Source organism: Onychostruthus taczanowskii, unplaced genomic scaffold (assembly GCF_017590055.1).
Source record: "Onychostruthus taczanowskii isolate IOZ18803 unplaced genomic scaffold, ASM1759005v1 scaffold29, whole genome shotgun sequence".
NCBI lineage: Eukaryota > Metazoa > Chordata > Aves > Passeriformes > Passeridae > Onychostruthus > Onychostruthus taczanowskii.
In genome coordinates, this window is record NW_024500239.1 from 744,909 (window position 1) to 756,521 (window position 11,613).

Sequence of the window (11,613 nt, forward strand, 5' to 3'; positions counted from 1 at the left end):
CACAGCTGAATGAAATGCATAGAAAAAGAGGGCAAAAATAAAATATTTTTAGAGTCTGAATTCCTAGAGAAATGAGATCTGTGCAATGCAACTTGTCTGGGCAAGGATGTGTGTGGTGGGTTGCTCTTTCCACAAGGCCCACACCATAGCTTGATTCTGCTCAGCTGCTGCCAATGACTTTTAAGAGGAGAATGTCAGCAGTTTTGGAGGCAATTCATTTGGTCCATCATGGATGGAAACAGATGCTTATGCCTAATAAGCTTATGCTTATTAGCCTTATGGAAAGGCTAACAAATTCACTACCATTAGGTGTCAGACTCCAAAAAGAGGGTAAAGGTTCTTGAAACTGCACTCACCTAGCCTACAAAACTTCCCCTCCATGGTTTAAAGTGGCTGAAAAATATCCCTGTAGGTGTTTCAAATGTATTTCCAGCTTATCCAGGAAAAAAAAAAAAATTGATGTACAGGACACCTGGGAAGAGGTGACTACAGTCACAGAGTCTTTTTCTTCTGCAACTGTCTGATTTCTCTGAAACCATCTGCAAATGCAGTTGCTCCTCTGTGGGAGCAAGGCTGCCATCACCCAGCCCAGGCTTTGCTGAGGGCACAGTGTGTGCTGCTGCTTGTTATTTACATCAGTGCACATGCACTGTGGAGAGGATCCTTGAACTGATACTATCTGTTCAGGCTTCTCAGTAAGCAGAGAAAGTAAACATCACCATATCTACAAGTTGGGCAAAGAGCATTGGGAAGGTTTTCCAGTCTGTGTTCTGCCACACAATGAATGATTTTTTTTTTTTCCCCACAAACATAACTGGCAAAATTTGGTTTGGGGAAGAGAGAGAAGTTCAAAAATATATAGTCAGACATTGTTTTGCAAGATCAACAATTTTATACATATCCAAATGAACTGCTTCCATTAAGAAGATCCCCAAATATACTGATTTTCACTGTAGGCAGAGAAATCCTAACAATTAATGCAATGACATCAAAGGCAGCCCATTACCAGTGTTTATAACTAATGTGAACTTGGTGAATCAGTGATGAATAGATATTTACTGCTTCTTATTGCAAACAATAGTGGTACCCAGGTTTTTGCACCCACATTTATAATGGAAGAGAGAGAAAATTGCAAAACAGTGGCTAATATCAAATACCTCCGTCCAGAGAAAGCTGTGAACATACTGTCTGATGTTCAGAGGTGAAAAAGCACCAACAGTTTCCATTTTTAAAATCAGATCACTTGTTCAGGTGCTGCTGTGATTGATAATGCCAGTGTTTGCTTCAGAAATGTTCAGGCTCGCACCTCTGTGAAGAATATCCAGGACTAGGAAAGAAGTTTTGGCCTACACTGCATCTGAATGAAGTGGAGCTCACACTGTGGTACTGATTATTTCAGATCTGTGGAATTGAAGAAAGCTCTCTCTCGCCACACGCGGTATCAGCTTTCACTCAAAACCCTCCCAAACAGTAAAAACTTTTGACTTGATTGCAGCCGCTAAAGCAGGATTAAATGTGTAACCAGTGTATGAACTGAGATCCTTTTGACTCTGAAGAGAGCCTCGAGCAATGATTCAAAGCTACATGAACTTTCAACTTCACTTCACTCAGGGCCGTGGGGTCTTCAGTTGTAAGCTGTGTTCTGCCAAGCTTTTTTTTTCTTCTTTTTCTTTTCCTTTGCTACAGGGTTCATTATTTTTCAGAGGATGGGTCTTTCTGCCCTGCAGGGATCTATCTATCACTGCTGACTCTCTGCATCTTCTCCACATGGAAGAAGTAATTGAATTGTATTTTCTGCACACAACCAAGACAGCAGGGGAAACCCACTGCTGTAAGCCAGAGAACCAAGCTGTCTAGAGAGTAAGTACCTGATGCCTAAGAAAACGAAATATCTGGGTATAACAACAAGATCTTCCCTTTCTTTCCATGGAGGAGCTGAGACATGCTGAACTGCATTCACCAGACTGCTCAGGAAGGTGAGCTCTTCCAGGAGCAGTGAAAAACATAAACACCCAGACAATCCCTTCAAAAATGCAGCCCAGGGGCATTAAATCCTAATCATGTGACTATACAAAACAATAAGTATGCTGTGGGATGCTAACATTTCATAAAGTTACAGTGCAATTATTGCAATATCCAGTAGCTTTTTTACACTGCCAGGGCCTCCATGTGCTGCCACATGGCTGATGTATATGACTGTGCAGGACCAACTGCAACACCAAAGCCCAGACAAAAAGGCAAAAAAAGCACTCTTATTTTATATATTTCCAGATTGCATTGTATTTATAATTACTATAATGCTGCAAAATGCTATGTTGTAGTCTTAAACATTGTGCTCTTTCTTTTTTTTTTCTAAGAACACCAAAATCCTGACATTATTATATTTGGGGAAAGTGATGGGATTGGCAAGGCTTTATGCTGTTAGTCTTTAAGAATTTAGTAGATGTATTACTTTCCTTCAAATGAATGCCTGCTTGTCATTGTCAGCCTTCTACTGTTTGTCACCCCCCCGCCCCCCACCTCCTTAGATCCAAGCCTAGAAAAAGTATCTCTTTGGAGCTGGATGTGTTGCTTGTAGCTATGTTAGAGGAACTGTACTATTCTGGGAACACTCAGGCTCCTCCAAACATCTCTTCCAGCAGTAACATCATGCATGGTTTTCATCTCAGCCTTAAGGACTTTCATTGATCTACTATCAGGCCTCACCAGCCAAATCCCAAGTGCCACAGGGAAGGAACTGCACTACACCAGAATGTCACCCCCAAACTTGTGCTTATCATCGTCATAATCATCATCACCATCATCGTCATCATCATCAGGTTTCCCATGCAGGTTGATTTGTTCTTTTCTCTCCAATAAATATTTTATCAACCTTGACTGGAATAAAAGCAATGACACAGGAGGAACACTGTCTGCTATTATTTTCCACTTATAAAGAACACAAATCTGCATGATGAGCCGAATTCTCCTATTGCAAAGATTATTTGTTACATGAAGTAGCTAAAACAGCAGAAAGAACCCATTCCTGGAATTTATGACAAAAAAAATTTTCTTTAGAGCAGCAAAACACCACAATTGTCCCACTCAGCATATTAACACTCCCAGTAGTGATGGCAGTTGCAAAAATGTGGGGGAGTATACGATTAAATCAGTATTTCTTAAATAGTTTTGGAGTGTGCAAGTTGATATTTTGGAACAATAACGGAGAATGTACAATGTTCTGAGCTGCCAGAGTTTCTGAGGGGGCAGATTCAAAGGTCTTGAGTCACTTAATGCCTCCCAGTCTCCAGATTAATGGAACAGGGGCAGCAGGACAGGGTGTTGTACTTGCAAGTTAGATGAGTTATGATTTGTTTTCTTTTTTCTTTTTTTTGAAGAAAAAACATAATTTAAATGCTGCTGTCATGGAATACTAAAATTACACAGTGCCATACACAAATTTCTTATGAATAATAAGAGCTGGTGCATATATGCATGCAGGTATTTGTGTTGTAATTTAAAACATAACATCACTGCAAGCTAAACAAGTTTAGGAAACTTCTCTGAGAGAAATTCTTTACCTCAGGAAGAGGATCCACGATAATGAAAATCAATGTGGCAGACAGAAATAGCATTTAAACCTTTACTAGCAAGATATGACACATCAAAGGAGTTAAATTGATCTTGCAGCCTTTTGTCCCAAATATTGCTGCTGCAAGATGAGCCTCCCTTTCTTTGTGCTGACAGCTACACAGTGTTCCTGTCCTCATCAGTGTACATTGCATGCTGTCTTTGCCACCCCCCTCTCTCCATTGCCAATCATCTGAGCTACAGTCAAGAGTTTTGCATGGGCAGTGATGCTGTGAAATCAATGAAACCCAAGAAATGTGGACCCTGAGCTTGTGAGCAGCCACAGACATTGGAATATCAGTAAGCAGCATGGCTGAGGCTAAACTTGGTATCATAACAAAGCGTGGCTCTAAATAAAAGCTGCCTTAAACTCCCTAGAGGTTTGCTGGTTCTACATGAGGACTTGTCAGAGAGTAGCTCTCCTACAGGAACAGCCATACCAAATATAGTGTGCTGGAGTAAATGCAAGAGGCATTGCTGGAAGAACACTAAAATTGTTTTGTTTTCTTGCCTTTTTTTTTTTTCATGGATGCTGCATCTTAAGACATGTGTGTATTTCCCTCTCTAGCTCTATGATTCCCTCAGTTATTGATACAACACAGCCATTTTCAGAAGCTCCAGGTGTTTCTAAAGGCCATGTTTTGGGCTGAGAGGCTCCGTCCTGTGCCAGCCCCAGAGAAGCTGGTGAGCAAGTTGCTCTCTGAGATGTCTTGTCAGCCGCCAGGAGACCCCAATCATGTCACCTTTTCTGCTGGTGTGCTGCTGGTCAGTTGTATAGTTAGCTTTGGTTTAGCTGTGTTTTCACAGGCAGCAAGGTGCAGCTAGGACAGGAAGCAGCCAGACACAATAATACAGACATTTGCCCACTTTACCACAATGTTGTCTTTTTATAGAGTGGTAGAATGCCTTAGGTTGGGAGAAACCTTAAAGACTATCCAATTCCAACACCCAGGGACATCATCTGCTTCCATGGGTGGGACACCTTCCAGTAGACCATTTCAGCAGGCAACTTCCCTGCTGCTCCTTCCCTGCTGCTCTGTTCAGGATGGCACGTGTTCCTCATGCAGCTGTTGTGACCTGCAGGAAATATGCAGGCATGTCAAGCTATAGGACCTGTAAAGACAGCAAGTAGTGACCTTACCTGGAAGCCTAGGTACACCAAAGATGAAGGCAAAGCTCTCCTGGTTCAAAGAATCCTGGATTTTCACCCATAGGTTTCAAGGCACAGCAGGCAGTAGCACTTATGGGAAGTTTCATTCTTTGGACCTTTTTATTCCACACAGTCTTCCTCCTCTGCATCTTCTTTTTAATTTTTTTTTAGTTTGGAGTTGCTCAAACTTCAGCACACAAAGCAGAATTTAGTGAACCCCTTGTATGTCAGTACAAAACCCTTGCTAGAAATGGTTTTGATTGAAGCCAGGCCAGGTCTCACCTGCCCCAATCCAAGACCCTTTCAGCTCCCCTGAGGAGCAGCCTTGCTGGAAAACTCTGCAAGCCACCGAGTCTGGTGCAGCTCTGTGGCAAGCCAGACTAAAGCACAGCCACACTCCTAAATTCCCCTTTGGGCTGTGAGAGGAATAAGATGTCCCAGCACTTTTGTGTCGATACAGAGTACATTTCCACACTGCAAAGTGTGGGTCTTGCTTGCTGTGGGGAGGGACAGAAACTGAGCGGTACCTTCCCTAATAACCTGTGCTATAACGCACCCCTGTGGGTGTCAGAGGGAGGTTAGCCTAAATAAAAGCAAGGCTTTGGACTGCTACAAAATAGGAGATGTCCTAGGAGAGGGTACATGCCTCTGAATGACAGCTGAGCCATCTGTGGCCACCCGCACGGCGGAGATCACCTGACACTTCAGACATCATCAGCAATCTCATCTATAAGCCCACGCCTTTTCCTTGTAAAATTAAAGTAATATTCTGAATAATAGGAGTACACTCATGCTTGGAAAGAGTAGAACACATAGGATCTTTTCTATTTCAGTGTTAGAAAAAAGAAGGGGACAAAGCAACAGGTATTATTGTTTCTTCGCTGAACTCTTGTAGACTGAGTTTTGGTCCAGAGTGGGTTTTTTTGTGTGACTCAGTGGGAAATTACTGAACAAAGAACTTTATGATATAGAGACAATACTTGTAAGGAGCTTTTAACTCTAGATGTGCTGGAGGTCATTTTGAGAACTTCTGATATCTTTTCTTTTCTTCTCACAGCAGTGCTTGCAAATGGATTGAAATCTTCCTTGGGGGTTTCTGTAACAAAGTGAGTAAAAATTTAAGTGCTTTGTAATCTCTATGGGAAGAGATAGTATCAGGTAGAATAGGTAATTTGAATTACTTAGAGCAATGATACTTTTGAAAGCCTTACTTTACTCTTGTGAAAACTGGTTGGTAGCAAAATTACATTCCAAAAGCTTCTCTGCATACTCCCCTAATGAACTTCTGATTTACGTGCAGTTTGTAGATATGACTTCTTTCTCCTAATGTCATTTTCTTCCTTTTATTCAAGGCAGATTTCTGGTTTAGGGGGAAATATTATGTAGCGTGTATAGCTGCTGTGGAGGAATTATTGCAAATACCTCATTTGTAATCCTTTTGTTCTCCCACTCTGAAACCCCACATCTCACTTCTCCAAGGAGGAGAGGATATTGTGTTTGACTTATTACAAAGCCTGAAGCATTCTTAGGATTAACTGCAGCTAATCACTAAAAATATGCTTTCTCATTTTGGAACTGTTGTGACTCTACAACATGGGAAAAGTGCTTCCTACTTAAAAATCTATTTTTGTTTCCCTCCCAAAGGCTGGGCCTGGGCCTGGGCCTCACCAGCGTGCCTAATAATGTCATCAGGACTAAGGACATGAGGAGGATGAGGTGTCCCCTACCCAGCAGTGAAACATCCCAGTACAAAGATCAAAACAAAATGTGACTGGACCTCAGACAAAGGAGGAGAAGGGAAGTTGTTGAAGTCCCCACACAGATGTCTGATTACAACTCCACCAAGGTGCATTTGAAACTGTGTCACAGCTCAGCCTCTTCTCCCCAGTGCCTGTGGAGGCACTTCCAGCATTACACATCACATCTTTGACTCACCAATTACCTGGCTGGAATTTCAGTATGAAAATTGGGCAGATATTAACTTCTTTTCACACACTGAAACTTTGTTCTACCTGTGAAGCAATATATTTATGTAATGTTTTCAGCTTACACAAGACTATGGGCTGGAGTGAGTAGGTTTTTGAAGGATAATGCTGAAGAAAATGATGTCAGATACTGTCAGCGCTGGGGTTTAGAAAACTGACCACTAATGAGTGTTTTCCAATAAGCCACCCTGATTTACAGCATGGAATAAAAGTTATCTCCAAAAGTCATTGAAATAAATTTGTTCTTCAAGGCATAAACAAGCTTCATGTGAGGTTGGGATAGGAACAATATCCCTTTCTGACACATTGCTTTATAACTGTGGAATGTGAAACTGCTTGCATCTTTCTCTGAAGGGTCTAGTTCGGGCACTTTTAGATACTATGTAAGTAATTTTTAAAATTTATAGATTCTCCTATTTCTTTCAAAGGAAATATAAGTTTTCAGGGATGTTTTACACTGGTCAATTGCTATGTAGAGACCAAGAAGTTAATTTCCTCAATCCCATTTCATTATTGCATTAGAAGGAGTTCACAGACGCCCAGAGACCGATGAAGCACACGAGGAAAACCATGAGACAACTTAGATGAAGAATCAGATTCTGTCTGACAGTTTTCTAACACCTGATGTGTTTAAATCGATGCTTGATTTTTGCTGTTTTTTTTGGTTTTTTTTTAATTGCAGAAGACATGCCTCAATTCAGCTTGAAAATAGGAACTTAAGGAAAGAGCTTGAAAGTCTGTGGCAAACTTATAAGGACTGATGTACGACACGATTGTAAAGTTTAATTCTATACTGAAAATCAATGGATAGACAAAGATTCATATTTCTAAGAAAACAAAGACATAAATCAACAGCCATTTTGACAAACAATGTGCAGATTTCTCCTGGGGAACATGCAAAGACGGCCCACACCTATGGAAAGGCTGTCCCAAGATTATGTCACCTACATGTATCATGCAAGAATTTTCTTCTTGGCTGCTCAGAGAAGGATTTTTAACATTTGCCTCCCATTTACTCCACAACATTTCATTGCTGAGTAACTTGTACTTCTTCACACCATTTTAATTTGATGGCATGTACGAGTAATGCAGAGACCTTTCTTTCCTAAGGGAAATTAAGAAAGTAATTCATTCTTTCACTCAGTAACTCAACTGAATTCAATTTGGGTTCACTGTTTTAGGAAAGGTGTTTACCTAGTTCTATCAAATTAAAATATGGAAGGAAAATGTCAATAATACTGATCATCTTGTCATCACAATTCTTAGTTCTTTCATGCCATGCTTCCTCCACAGAGACTTTAATTTTGCAGGGGGAAAAACTAACATAAAGTCTTAGAAGGCTTAAGTCACATCTGTAATTTCTTCATGTTACTAAATTCTAACATACACTATGTGAATGGAGCAAAACTTCAGTAAACCAGTTTTCACATTGATTTGTTTTTTTCCGCTCATTTGCAAAGTTTTAATTTTAATCTTTTTTTCTTACATTTACTTTGATATATATTTGCCAGATGAATTGTATGCACAGAAAAAGGTGTAAGAAAAGGGCAGGAGTATCAGCTGCATTATGTGTTCCTAAGAGACAGAGAAAGAACATTATTTGGAAATTTCTGTGGCACAGGGCCCTGCTGTCAGCTGCTGATCTCATTCCTATCCCTTCCATGGGGTCGTTAACATAAGGACACATATGGGAATGGCTGAGGACTGGAGAGGCCATGACCAAAGTGAATATTGATTCTCTCTTTCCTTGGTGTGGCTGCCTGTGTAGAAAACATCGATCAGTAGTGCAGCCTGAGAGAAGGCTGAATGAATTAATGGAAGAGAGAACCCTCTCAGAGCTACTGAATCCACAGAAAATCAGCCTGGCTCGGGATGTATCTGGGCTGCAAGTGCTTTGCAGTAGAGAGGAGAGGCTGCTTGCGGTTCTCCGGTCTCACGCTCCTCGTTCCAACATCAGCTCTAGGGCGTTAGCATTAGCTGTTCTTATTTCATTATGCTTTTATTTACTGTTGGCAGGAGAGGAGGACTGGAAGCTGCCCAGAGTGCTGGCTGCAGCCACCGAGACCCCTCTTTCCCCAGGGCTGGCTGCAGCACAGAATTGACGGGTGCTGAGTAAATGTGTTTCATATCCAGAGCAAATTTTCCAGAGTGCCTAAATGGCTTGAAACTGCAGGTTCTGTTGGCCAAGATCAAGTAACTTGCTTGGGAAACTGCTTCCAGTTAGCTTTCTCTCTTTTTGTCTATCTCCCTGTGTTTGTGCATTTTCAATTATGCAGAATGTATCCTTTAGCTCCACTTCCCTTTATTTAAGCAGGCAAGGAACAGCAAGCTTCAAAACTGCAGGATATCTTGAAATCTTTTAACTTCAGCCATTCTGTTTCTGATAGAAGAACATGTATTTCCTTTTTAATTCTCAGTCATGTTAACTGGTACTGGTAACTTTGTGCCCACAAGCACAGAACACTAGATGGATAGACTGAAGCAAAACGAGTTGCATTTGTATTTAGAAACAAGTACCTTTAAAAAATGTACCTGTCTGCCAAGACTTGGACAAATGAGAAAGCTAGTTCAGCTCAGTACACAGAGTAGTTCCTCACTGCCTGACTCTCCTCATGGCTGCTGGGAATGCCTGGCATGTCAGGTAACACATGCTGAGCAAGAGCCAAAAAGCCCTTCGTTGCTTGTAAAAATGAAACAAGCTCCTTCTTGGAAAACAGCTCTTTTCAGAGGCATTACAGCTGCAGATGATGCTGTAGCCACTCTTCTCAGCCATCAGGCAGAGTGCCTACCAGGGACCAGCTTTCAGCAGTGTCAGTAGGTAAGGTGTACAACAGGGATAGGTCCAGTTGTTCTGTGCCAGGGCATCCTACCTTTCTTTATACCTCCGCTGCACAAACAACACACACTAACAGCAAACATTTACATGAAAAAAGCAATTATTAAATATACCTATTTAATTGTTCACAGTCTGCTAAGTCAGGAGAGCCCCTGGGTCACCCTGCACTGTTTTGACCTTCAGTTCTTTCCTGAATCATCTGCAGCTCTGCTGTTTCATGTTGGGAGATCTTTCAGTTTTGGCTTTGCCCTGCCAATAGCATCTGGTGCTGTTCTCTCCTGGCATGACTGCAACTCTCTGCCCCTTCCTGAGGAAAAGAGATGACTTTTTGAGGCTGTGGTGATCTGGTGTGGCAGGTGCTGTACAGTCTCAGATAGAGGTCTCGACTAGCAGAGTCTCCTGTCTGTTCAAGAGCTTCCAAGCTGAATGCCTTTGTAACCTCCTCCTGGGCTTGAGGGTGGCATCAGGTGCTGGGCTCTCACACTTTCACACTGCAGGGCTCGTAACATCTGGCTGATGCCATGGGTTATAACAATAAATGACACCGCACACAGCAAACATCTCCAGGCGTTTCTCCAACTTCAGTCTCTAATCTCTCAGGCTTTCTATGCCCCGTATCTGTCTATAATGCCTTTGAAATGGCAGTCCTAGTGATTTTGACATTGAGGATTCATGTGAAGCTGGTGCAGAGGCTGGTAAGAGGCTGCCCTGACCCTCTGGGCCTGGGAGTGTCACATTCTCTCTGCATTTGAACTGAAAGTGGAGAGGGTATGGAAGGGTCAGACAGACATCCGTATGACCCTGCTTTCCTCTGTGTCATGGGACTTTGTGCACAACTGGCAATTACAGATATAGCCCAGAAACTTACACCAAGCTGCTGACCTGTTGTCACACACTATTTTATGCAGCATGTCATGTCCAACATGACTGTAATGTCTTCTGTCTTACTCACATCCAGCTCTGTCTCCTGCTTTTTTTAACTTCTCTCCCAGGAATTTCTCTTAGGCAGACTTTTCTTCCATTATTCAGACTCAAATCACTTTTCACCACTTCTGTTCCACATCAAAGCCTGTAGCCTCACCCCCTTTCCACTTACGGCTCCCAAAAGCCTAGAAAACTGTTCTGAGGAAGCTGGTCTTAGTGGAGTTGGGTCAATGAGCTGGGGTGGCTGTACATGTTCCTGTTATTGAAAGCAAACAGACCTGTCCACGCTGTTTCATTCCCTCCCCCCAGGGGTTTGGCTGGGCTGTCTCCCTGCCAGTTCACTGTTTTCTCTGTCTGATGGTGTTTGCTGTGGGCAGTCATGCTTGGCCAGAGGATATGCTCCATGGCTCTGCTCAGGCAAGCCTGTCTCCCACATGTTCAGTGTATGTTGTGTAAAGAATGCCAGACCTTTGCTGGAGCTACAGGGTGGCTTCTTAAGAGAAATGCTGGGACTCAGCGCAGGCACATCCTGCAGTGCCCACTGTGGGCTGTAGTGATTGCCGGAGCCTCCCTTCTGGGCTGTAAAGGTTTTGCAAATAGCCCTTCTGTGTGGTACTCTGTGCAGCGTATCCAGCTTGCTGTATTCCAGAGACATTGCTGGGCATTACCTTTGCCTCACCTGAGAGCTTTGGAAGCCCAGTGACATGTGTTATACTTGTCTGAGAGCTCAGCAGTGACCTTTTTGTGATGCTGGCTGATCTCTCCAGGGCTGGATCTGTTTCTCTCAATAATTTCACTTGCACTCTGGAATCCCAGAAGCAACTCCTGTTTTTAATTAGTGGCTCCATAATGTCTCCAAAGATGTGTGCAGTGTCAGAGATCTTACATCTGAAACATAAGGCTCAATTGCCTCATATTTTTATTTTTGGTTTTGAGCACAATTACTGAGTCCCTCTACAGTCTTATTCTGTCCAGGTCAAGTCTTCAAATAACTTTCTTGATGGTTCAATTGCTCCAAGTATTATTTTGAAAATAATAAGTGACTCTCTCAAGTCACTTATTGTCCTTTTTGTTCAGTGAGACAGTGAAAAGTTTTACTTCCATGTTTT

General features: G+C 42.2%; 1 long non-coding RNA gene across 1 annotated transcript; it reads left to right on the plus strand.

Moving 5' to 3' along the window:
- Window positions 1-1,807: 1,807 nt before the first annotated feature.
- LOC121337822 lies at window positions 1,808-6,882 on the plus strand. Its single transcript, XR_005952950.1, has 3 exons — window positions 1,808-1,860; window positions 5,817-5,865; window positions 6,404-6,882. It is a non-coding gene; the product is annotated as an uncharacterized LOC121337822 (long non-coding RNA).
- Window positions 6,883-11,613: the final 4,731 nt, after the last annotated feature.